The sequence below is a fragment of the Hylobates moloch genome, unplaced genomic scaffold, assembly GCF_009828535.3.
Source record: "Hylobates moloch isolate HMO894 unplaced genomic scaffold, HMol_V3 SCAFFOLD_19, whole genome shotgun sequence".
Classification (NCBI taxonomy): Eukaryota; Metazoa; Chordata; class Mammalia; order Primates; family Hylobatidae; genus Hylobates; species Hylobates moloch.
In genome coordinates this window covers 32659976-32671363 of record NW_026652294.1, presented here as the reverse complement: position 1 = coordinate 32671363, position 11388 = coordinate 32659976, and positions in this window count along the sequence as shown.

The window sequence follows — 11388 nt, the reverse complement described above, 5'->3', positions numbered from 1 at the left end:
TTTTTTTTTTTTTTTTTTTTGAGACGGAGTCTCGCTCTGTCACCAGGCTGGAGTGCAGTGGCGCGATCTCGGCTCACTGCAAGCTCCGCCTCCCGGGATCACGCCATTCTCCTGCCTCAGCCTCCTGAGTAGCTGGGACTACAGGCGCCCGTCACCATGCCTAGCGAATTTTTTGTGTGTATTTTTAGTAGAGACGGGGTTTCACCATGTTTTAGCCAGGGTGGTCTCGATCTCCTGACCTTGTGATCCACCCACCTCAGCCTCCCAAAGTGCTGGGATTACAGGCGTGAGCCACTGCACCCGGCCAGAAAAACTTTGTTTTTTGTTTTGTTGAGACAGAGTCTTGCTCTGTTGCCCAGGCAGTGGCACAATCTCGGCTCACTGCAGCCTCTACCTCCAGGGTTCAAGCAATTCTCCTGCCTCAGCCTCCCAAGTAGCTGAGACTACAAGTGGGCACCACTACACCCAGCTAACTTTTCTATTTTTAGTAGACACGGGGTTTCAGCATGTTGGTGAGGCTGGTCTTAAACTCCTGACCTTGGCCGGGTGCGGTGGCTCACGCTTGTAATCCCAGCACTTTGGGAGGTCAAGGCGGGCAGATCACGAGGTCAGGAGATCGAGACCACAGTGAAACCCTGTTTCTATTAAAAATACAAAAAAATTAGCCGGGCGTGGTGGCGGGCACCTGTAGTCCCGGCTACTCGGAGAGGCTGAGGCAGGAGAATGGCGTGAACCCGGGAGGCGGAGCTTGCAGTGAGCCCGAGATTGGGCCACTGCACTCCAGCCTGGGCAACAGAGCGAGACTCTGTCTCAAAAAACAAAAACAAAAAACAAACAAACAAAAAAAAACTCCTGACCTCAGGTGATCTGCCCGCCTGCTGTGTTAACAGGCATAAAAACAACATTGCAGGCTGGGCGCAGTGGCTCACACCTGTAATCTCAGCACTTTGGGAGGCTGAGGCAGGTGGATCACGAGGTCAGGAGATGGAGACCATCCTGGCTAACAAGGTGAAACCCCGTCTCTACTAAAAATGTAAAAAAAATTAGCCAGGTATGGTGGTGGGCACCTGTAGTCCCAGCTACTCAGGAGGCTGAGGCAGGAGAATGGCGTGAACCCGGGAGGCGGAGCTTGCAGTGAGCCGAGATAGTGCCACTGCACTCCAGCCTGAGCAACAAAGTGGGACTCCATCTCAAAAAAAAAAAAAAAAAAAATCAAAAAAACATTGCTCTCCTTACACAACTCTATCAGAGCTCCAGGGTGACCAAGTACAGTGTGAGAGTGTGTGGTGTGTGTTTTTTTTGAAACAGTGTCACACTGTCACCCAAGATGATACAGTGGCACCATCTCAGCTCACTACAGCCTCAACCTCCCCAGCTCAAGTGATCCTCTGACCTCAGCCTCCTGAGTAGCTGGGACTACAGGTGTACGCCATTATGCCCAGCTAATTTTTATTATTTTTTTGTAAAGACAGGGTTTTGCCATGCTCCTCAGGCTGGCCTTGAACTCTTGTGCTCACGTGACCCACCCATCTCGGCCTCCCAAAGTGCTGGGATTACAGATGTGCACCACCGCACCCAGCCTCAGTGCATTTTCAATGTGCAGTAAGATAATGAAGGGAATTTTTTTTTTTCTGAGTACTAAGTTGAAACAGTGGGCTTAAGATATTCAGAAAACCATGCTGTAAACAGAAGTGCTGTCTTCCAGGCTTTGCTGTTCCATTTATAAACCAGGCAGAGTAAATTTAGCATGATTCTTAAAGAGGCCTTGAATTTTTAAAACGGTCAATGAGCACTGGTTTCAATTTAAAGTCACCAGCTGCATTAGCCCCTAAGAAGCTGCATCAGCCTGTCCTATGGAGCTAGACACACTGACTTCTCTCTAGCTAAGAAAAGTCCTAGACAGCATTTTCTTCTAATACAAGGCTGTTTTGTCTACGCTGAAAATCTATGTGGTGTGGTCACCATCAATAATCTTAGCTAAATCTGGATAATTTGCTGCAGCATCTACATCAGCACCTGCTACTTGACCCTGTACTTTTTTTGAGACAGAGTTTCACTTTGTCGCTCAGGCTGGAGTGCTGTCACAACGTCTCAGCTCACTGCAACCTCCGTCTCCTGGGTTGAAGCGATTCTCCTGCCTCAACTTCCCGAGTAGCTGAGATTATAGTCGTCTGCCACCATGCCCAGCTAATTTTTTGTATTTTTAGTACAGGCGGGGTTTCACCATGTTGGCTAGGCTGCTCTCGAACTCCTGACCTCGTGATCCTCCCGCCTCGGCCCCCTAAAGCGCATGCTCAGCCAACCTTGTACTTTTTAAGTAATGGAGATGGTGTCTTTCCTTAAACCTCATTAACCAACCTCTGCTAACTTCCAGCTTTCTATCTGTAGCTTTCTCACCTCTCTCAGCTTTCTTAAATTTGAAGAGAGTTAGAGGGTTGGTCTGAATTAGGCTTTGGCTTAAGGGAATAGTATGGCACGTTTGATCTTCTGTTCAGACCACTGAAACTTTCTCCCTGTCAACAAGAAGGCTGTTTTGCTTTCTCATCATTGCTGTGCTCACTGGAGTAGCACTTTTTAATTTCCTTGAAGAACTTTTCCCTTGCATTCACAACTGTGGTGCAAGAGGCCCAGCTTTCAGACCGTATCTCGGCTTTTAAGGTAGCCTTCCTAACTCAGCTTAATCATTTCTACCTTTTTATTTAAAGTGAGACTGGGATTTTTCTTTTAAACACTTGGAAGCAACTGCAGGGTTGTTAATCGGCCTAATTTAAATATTGTTGTGTTTCAGGTAATAGGTAAACCTAAGGGAAGGGAGAGAGACAGGGAGTCAGAACACAAACAAGAGCTCACGCCTGTAATCCCAACACTTTGGGGGGCTGAAGGCAGGAGGATCATGTGAGCCTAGGAGTTCAAGACCAGCCTGGGCAACAGGTGAGACCCTATCTCTACAAAAAATACAAAAACTAGCCAGGCATGGTAATGTGTGCCTGTCAACCCAGCTTCCAGGAGGCTGAGGCAGGAGGACTGCTTGAGCCTGGGAGATCAAGGCTGCAATAAGCATTCCAGCCTGGGTGACAGAGTGAGACCCTATCTCAAAAAATAGTAAAAGAATACAGGCCGGGCGTGGTGGCTCACGCGGTAATCCCAGCACTCTGGGAGGCCGAGGCGGGCAGATCACATGAGGTCGGGGAGTTCGAGACCACCCTGACCAACATGGAGAAACCCTGTCTCTACTAAAAATACAAAAAAATTAGCCAGGCATGGTGGCACGTGCCTGTAATCCCAGCTACTCGGGACGCTGAGGCAGGAGAATCGCTTGAACTCAGGAGGAGTTCGGCCCCCCCGAGTTTCGGCCCCCCAAACTCGGAAATTGCGGTGAGCCAAGATCTCACCATTACACTCCAACCTGAGCAACAAGAGCAAAACTTGGTCTCAAAAAAACAAACAAATAAAGGAACACACACATCTATCAATTAATTTCCCTCAGTTCATGGATCCCCAAAACAATTAAAACAGTAACATCAAAGATTACTGATCACAGATAACCACCATTAACATATAATGAAAAGTTTGGGGTCAGGCGCAGTGGACTCACGCCTCTAATCCCAGCACTTTGGGAGGCCAAGAAGGGTGGATCACGAGGTCAGGAGATGGAGACCATCCTGGCTAACACAGTGACACCCCGTCTCTACTAAATATACAAAAAAAAAAATTAGCCAGGCGTGGTGGCAAGTGCCTGTAGTCCCAGCTACTCGGGAGGCTGAGGCAGGAGAATTGCGTGAACCCAGGAGGCGGAGCTTGTAGTGAGTAGAGACGGGGGCACTGCACTTCACCTGGGTGACAGAGCAGGACTCCATCTGAAAAGAAAGAAAAGAAAAGAAAAAAGAGAAGAGAAGAAAAGAACAGGAGGAAAAGAAAAGTTTGATTTACCGCACAGGTTACCAAAATGTGAAGAGAGACAAGAAGTGAGCACCTGCTGCTGGAAAATGACACCAACAGACTTGCTCAAAGCAGGTTCCAGAAACCTTCCATTTGTTTTGTAAAAATGTAGTATCTGTGAAGCACAATAAAACAAGGTGTGACTACGAACGGCATCAAAACTAACTACACCCTTCAGCCCTCCCTCAATAGAGGATGAACTCCAATCATTATATTCACATAAAGACCCTCAACACAATTAGCATTTCCTGAAATCACCTTTGCAGCAAGTATTTTATCAGTGGGATGTGGGCATTTCACGGGTGGGGGAAGGCTGTCATGTGTTTGCAGCAGGTGTGATCCCAATTTATGAACCAGAAAACTGAAATGATTGAAATCACTTCTTTTGGATCCACGGGCAGTTTTGCTACAGTAATTCTGAGTAACAAAATCGAATTTCTGGGACTTTTCATGGTTTGGGGACAAGGGTGGGTGATTAAAATCACCACTCTGAAAAACATAATCCTCACAAGTTAATTAAACATAGTTAAGTCTCTTTAGTTCCAGGTAAGTTTCCTTTCACTGTATGATAATAGCCTAGACAAAGATCCACCACATGGAACCAGCTTGTGTCTGGGACACCCATCATCTGTTGCTGCCAGTAGAGTCCCAAGTTTTTCCCCTTGACTTGTTAACTGAGGTTTGGTTTGTGGTTGTGTTCTTTCAACTATGTTGTTCATTCAACAGACTAATTCATAAATAAAACACCCCATTTCAACTATGTTGTTATTCAACAGACTAATTCACAAATAAACCCCCCCATGCTAAAATAGGCACTGTTCCAAATGCTTCGCTGTATTAATGCACTTCATCTTCTCAACAGACCTCTGAAGTGGGTACCAGTATTATCCCATTTTAGAATATCTCCACATACCGAAGAACACGAAGGTTAAACTTGTTCCATATCACAAAGCCAGTGGACTACAATTCAGGGAATCTGATTTGAGTTGTGCTTTGATTTAATCATATTGCCTCAGATTTGAGTATTTATTTGAATGCATCTGTACGAGGATCCTTTTGTTTGCTTCTGTGACAATAGAGGAGAAATAACTGCTTTCAGTGACTCTACCAGAGAAACAAGTTTCATATATTAAAATGTGGTTTAGACCCAGGCATGGTGGCATCTGCCTATAGTCTGACCTACCTGCAAAGCAAGAGGCCTGAGAGGTTCAAGGCCAGCGTAGGCAACACAGCGAGACCCAGTTTCAACAATAATTTAACTTAAAAATAAAATGTGGGGCCAGGAACGGTGGCTCACACCTGCAATCCCAGCACTTTGGGAGGCTGAGGCGGGCAGATCACCTGAGGTCAGGAGTTCGAGACCAGCCTGACCAACATGGAGAAACCCGTCTCTCCTAAGCATACAAGATTAGCCGGACGTAGTGGTGCACGCCTGTAATCCCAGCTACTCGGGAGGCTGAGGCAGGAAAACCGCTTGAACCCGAAGGCGGAGGTTGCAGTGAGCCGAGATTTCGCCACTGCACTCCTGCCTTGGCAACAAGAGCAAAACTCCATCAAAAGAAAGAGACAGAGAGAGAGAAAGAACAAAAGAAAGACAGAAAGACAGAAAAGAAAAAAGAAAACAAAACAAAACAAAAGAGAAGGCAGGCAGGCAGGCAGGGAGGAAGGATGGAAGGAAGGAAGGAGAAAGAAAAAGGAAGGAAGGAGAAAGAGAAAGGAAGGAAGGAAAGGAAAGGAAGGAAGGAAGAAAGAAAGTAAGTAAGTAAGTTCACTCCTGCTTAAAACGCATTTCTTTTTCCACCTAGAGGTTCACCCCCTCCCAAAAAAGCTTACTTTATTCTTTTCTCTTAAAGAGATGGGAGCCTTTGTATGTTGCCCAGGCTGGTCTCCAACTCCTGGGCTCAAGCAATCCTCCCACCTCAGCCTCCTGAATACAAAAAGCTTAGTTTCATACCTCTAATATCTTTACATCAACATCCCAGTAAACTTGATTTTCCCAAGACTGTCCCTGCCGAGTAGTAAAACAAGTCTCTGCTGAGCTTCAACAGCTTCTGATAAACAGAGTACAAAATCATAAAAGGAGCAGGTCTCCACCTATCAGGCTGACAAGTCACAAAGCACAATTTACAGCTCCTAATGAAATTCAGGGTCAGGAAAAAAGCAAACTGTTCAGAATCTGTCATGAGAAAAATGAGCAGGTTCTGTACTGGCTGATAGGATTAATGTTCCTCTTACCAAAGCATACAGGGTCATAACCCTAACTTTTCTTTTTTTTGAGACGGAGTCTAGCTCTGTTGCCCAGGCTTAAGTATGATCTCACTGCAACCTCCATCTCCCAGGTTCAAGTGATTCTCTTGCCCCAGCCTCCCTGGTAGTTGGGATTACAGGTGCCCACCACCGTGCCCAGTTAATTTTTGTATTTTTAGTAGAGACAGGGTTTCACCATGTTGGCCAGGCTGGTCTCGAACTCCTGCCCTCAGGCGATCCACCTGCCTCGGCCTCCCTAGGTGGCGGGATTACAGGCGTGGGTTACCACACCCGGCCCTAATCCTGATTTTAAAGGCAGAAAAATGAAGCTGAGAGTAATGTTCCTAAAGTCACACAATGGTAAAATCCAAACTCAAACCCAGACAATCTAACTTAAGAGCCTGAGCTTTTAGCCATCACACTTCAATGACTTTGCAACCACAGTGCTCATAGAAACAAATTCTTCAGGCCGGGCGAGGTGGCTCACGCTTGTAATCCCAGCCCTTTCGGAGGCTGAGGCGGGCAGATCACGAGGTCAGGAGATCGAGACCACAGTGAAACCCCGTCTCTACTAAAAATACAAAAAATTAGCCGGGCGTGGTGGCGGGCGCCTGTAGTCCCAGCTACTCGGAGAGGCTGAGGCAGGAGAATGGCATGAACCTGGGAGGCGGAGCTTGCAGTGAGCCGAGATCGCGCCACTGCACTCCAGCCTGGGCAACAGAGCGAGACTCCGTCTCAAAAAATAAAAATAAAAATAAAAAATTAAAAATTAAAAATAATTTAAAAAAAAGAAACAAATTCTTCAGCCTAAGAACAGTAAAAGCAATCACACCAAGGGAAGAAAAGGGTATAGCATCAGGCATTGACATAAAAAGGTTCTGTCAGAACCAGAAATGTGGCTCACACCTGTAGTCAGTCCCAGCTACTCCAGAAGCTGAGATAGGAGGATCACCTGAGCCCAGGAGTCCGAGGCTACACTGAGCTATGATCATGCCACTGCACTCCACCCTGGGCAACAGAGCAAGACTCTGTCTCTCAAAAAGAAAGAGTTCAGTCACTTAGGTTCTGGAAAGGTCCTGAGCTTGCTTTATATAAAGGCTAATCAATTAGCCAACGACCTTTCCTTTTTCCTAGGAAACATCATCCCTCTGGATCAAACTCAAATGTCTTACTACATAAAGACTTCCTGGCTGGAAGCAGTGGCTCATGCCTGTAATCCCAGCACTTTGGGAGGCCGAGGCAGGTGGATCACCTGAGGTCAGGAGTTCGAGACCAGCCTGGCCAACATGGTGAAACCCCATCTCTACTAAAAATACAAAAATTAGCTGGGCATGGTGGCGGGTGCCTGTAATCCCAGCTACTCGGGAGGCTGAGGCAGGAGAATTGCTTGAACCCGGGAGGCGGAGGTTGCAGTGAGCCAAGATCACGTCACTATACTCCAGCCTGGGCAACAGAGGCAAGACTCCGTCTCAAAATGAAAGTCTCAAATTGTTTTTATGGTTTGGCGGGGATAGTATGCAAGTTTGTTGGGGAGAAACTTACAAGGTGCTACTTACTAAGGAATTTACCTTGTGGATATTTTCTTAAAAAGGAGTCATCGGCCGGGCGCGGTGGCTCACGCTTGTAATCCCAGCACTTTGGGAGGCCGAGGCGGGCGGATCACGAGGTCAGGAGATCGAGACCAAGGTGAAACCCCGTCTCTACTAAAAATGCAAAAAAATTAGCCGGGCGTGGTGGCGGGCGCCTGTGGTCCCAGCTACTCGGAGAGGCTGAGGCAGGAGAATGGCGTGAACCTGGGAGGCGGAGCTTGCAGCGAGCCGAGATTGTGCCACTGCACTCCAGCCTGGGCGACAGAGCGAGAGTCCGTCTCAAAAAAAAAAAAAAAAGGAGTCATCACAGAAAATGTATGACTAGATTTACACATGAGAAGCAGTCTTCAATTGGATACTTCTGACCCCATGAAATAATTGAGGACATTTCTGCAGAAGGCTGACATATGCGAATGCTCAGGAATTGTGTGGCTTTCAAATAATCTGATTAAGCTTGGACAACCTCCAAGGAATGAATAAAATTAGGCAAAAGCTTGGCAATCACTGAACAGTCAATTCACAGATAATTCAATGACAATGAACACTCTGCCTTACTGATTTCTAAAAGGTCCCAATATCTTGCTAGTCACATGACAATTCTCCTGTTACTATTCAGAAATATAAAGATGGAGCAAAACTTTTTCTAAAACAATTATCACGCACTTTCTCTATCACACTGACAAATAATCTGGGAGCCATCAGTTCTGTACTAAAAAGCATGTCTAAAAAACCTGACTCAGACAATTTCAGGAGCAATACTACTCGTTTACTGTAAAAGAAATTCAGTACAGGCCAGGCACAGCAGCTCACGCCTGTAATCCTAGCACCTTGGGAGGCCAAGGCGGGTGGATCACCTGAGGTTAGGAGTTCAGGACCGGCCTGACCAACATTGTGAAACCCTGTCTCTACTAAAAATACCAAAAACTAGTTGGGCATGGTGGCACACACCTGTGATCCCAGCTACTCGGGAAGCTGAGGCAGAAGAATCGCTTGAACCTGGGAGGCGGAGGAAGGTGCAATGAGCAAAGGTCGTGCCATTGCACTCCAGCCTGGAGACAAGAGCAAAACTCTGTCTCATAAAAAAAAAAAAAAAAAAAAGAAAGAAAGAAATTCAGTATGATCCCCAAGAAAGTTACGAAACATTCTCGGATGGCTAACCTGACTTATATTGGATTTTAAACATTAAATCTCTGCCCAAATTTGGCAATTTTAATTTTATCATAATTAATTCAGCTGCTTGAAGCCTGCTCAAAGTTTGCGATGTCATCACTTTAAGGTTGACTATACTCATGTCAGTGTACTTCCAACTCACCTAAGAGCTCTATGGGATGTTAAGACACACTTCAGATTTTACATGGCCTCATGCCTGTAATCCCAACACTTTGGGAGGCTGAAGTGGGCAGACTGCTTGAGCTGAGGAGTCTAAGCCCAGTCTGGGGAACACGGAAAAACTCCATTTCTACTAAAAATACAAAAAATTAGCCGGTGGCACACACCTGTAATCCCAGCTACTCTGGAGGCTGAGGTGGGTGGATCAACTGAGCCCAGGAAGTCAAGGCTGCAATGAGCTGTGATCACACCACTGCACTCCAGCCTGGGCAAAGACAGCAAGACTCAGCCTCAAAAGAAGATTTCATATATGCAAAACTTCTAATTTGAATGACGAAAAAAATTATCAACTACACTAATTCTAATAGTAAATAACATGGAAAGAATCTAAGAATGTAACAAAATGTCAAATCTGTAGCTTGAGAAGTCTTAAATCATATTTTCTTAGACAAAATGCAAGAATAGTAATCACTAGTTCTACTCAGTTAAGATGAACAAAAGGCTGGGATGTATCCTGGAGTGTGTTACGATGAGTTATAAAGGAAGGAGTGCTTGAGGTAAACAGTTGGGGCCAGGTGCGGTGGCTCACGCCTGTAATCCCTGCACTTTGGGAGGCTGAGGTGTGTGGATCACCTGAGGTTAGGAGTTCGAGACCAGCTTGACCAACATGGTGAAACTCCATCTCTACTAAAAATAGAAAAATTAGCCAGGAGTCGAAGGTTGCAGTGAGCCAACCTCGTGCCACTGCACTGCAGCCTGGGCAACAGGTGAGACTCTGTCTCAAAAAAAAGTTGGACAAGATTTAGGAAACACTCCTGGAATCTGTTTTAATTTAAGTAAAGATTTAAAATTGTGTAAAACAAACAGGATTAGTTGGTTGACATGTAAATTATACTTTGTGTTCAATACGGTGAAAGAACCAGAATGCTGTAAACAGAAAATAATGGAAGTATGAAGCAGCTTTTCTGAAGAGACCCTATACTAATCCAGTAACTTTGACTATTATTGTAGTACCCACATACCACGTGCACTTTTATTACACAAAAATGACACACTTTGAGAAAGAGCACAGGAAAGTACCACCACAGCACAGCAACCACCACAGTTACAGCAAAAAAAAGTTTCAGAATAGAAGACTAGAATTTTTTTTTTTTTTTTTTTTTTTTGAGACGGAGTCTCACTCCGTCACCCAGGCTGGAGTACACTGGCGCGATCTCGGCTCACTGCAACCTCCGCCTCCCGGGTTCAAGCGTCTCCTGCCTCAGCCTCCGAAGTAGCTGGGATTACAGGCACACGCTACCACGCCCAGCTAAATTTTGTATTTTTAGTACAGGTTCAGGATGCTGACCAGGCTGGTCTCGAACTCGTGACCTCAGGTGATCTGCCTGCTCGGCCTTCCAAAGTGCGTGAGCCACCGCGTGCAGCCCAGACTAGATTTTCATTCCTGCTTATTCATATGCTATTTGACTTCAAGTATGCCACTTAATCTCTAGGAGCTTGTTCCTCATCCATAACATGGAGGATACCCAGCCCTGAGTTATGAGAGTTTAAAATGAGATTGTAGAGTAAATTGTCTGGCATATAATATGAATTCAATTACATGTTTAATTTCTTTTCTTCGCCTCACTTCCAAGGATTAAATAACAAAAAAACAAAACCGGAATCCAGACGGGTGGGGGTGTTAATATGCCTGATGTAGGAAAGAGCTAAATAAAGAACACAGAGTTTAGAATCTAAGTCTAATAAAGCCTTTTGTAGAATATGGCTCCATTTTTTCTAACCCAGACTTTCCATTCTTACATCTCATATATTTAATCCCATATCTGTGCCTTTGGTAACATATCCAAAGAACCTCACTCTCCCAACATCCAAATCTTACCCCGCAATTAATGTCTCACCTACTACTCAAGTTTTCCCCGACAACTACAGCACACAATCCCTTGCTCCCCTTCTCTACAATTCCTGTATCATACAAGCTGGCAATCATCATTCTAGTTTCTAGCCACAGCTTGCCAGATTAGACTGTAACTCTTCCATAGTAGGTATTATAAGTAACCATTTTATTACTCACAAGGGGAAAGTTGTTCCCCATACATGCTAAAGAAATACATATTGATTAAATGGTCCAAGAGGCTGGGAGCAGTGGCTCACGCCTGTAATCCCAGCACTTTGGGAGGCTAACAATCACTTAAGGTCAGGAGTTACAGACTGGCCTGGCCAACATGGCGAAACCCCACCTCTACTAAAAATACAAAAATTAGTCTGGGTGTGGTGGCACACACCT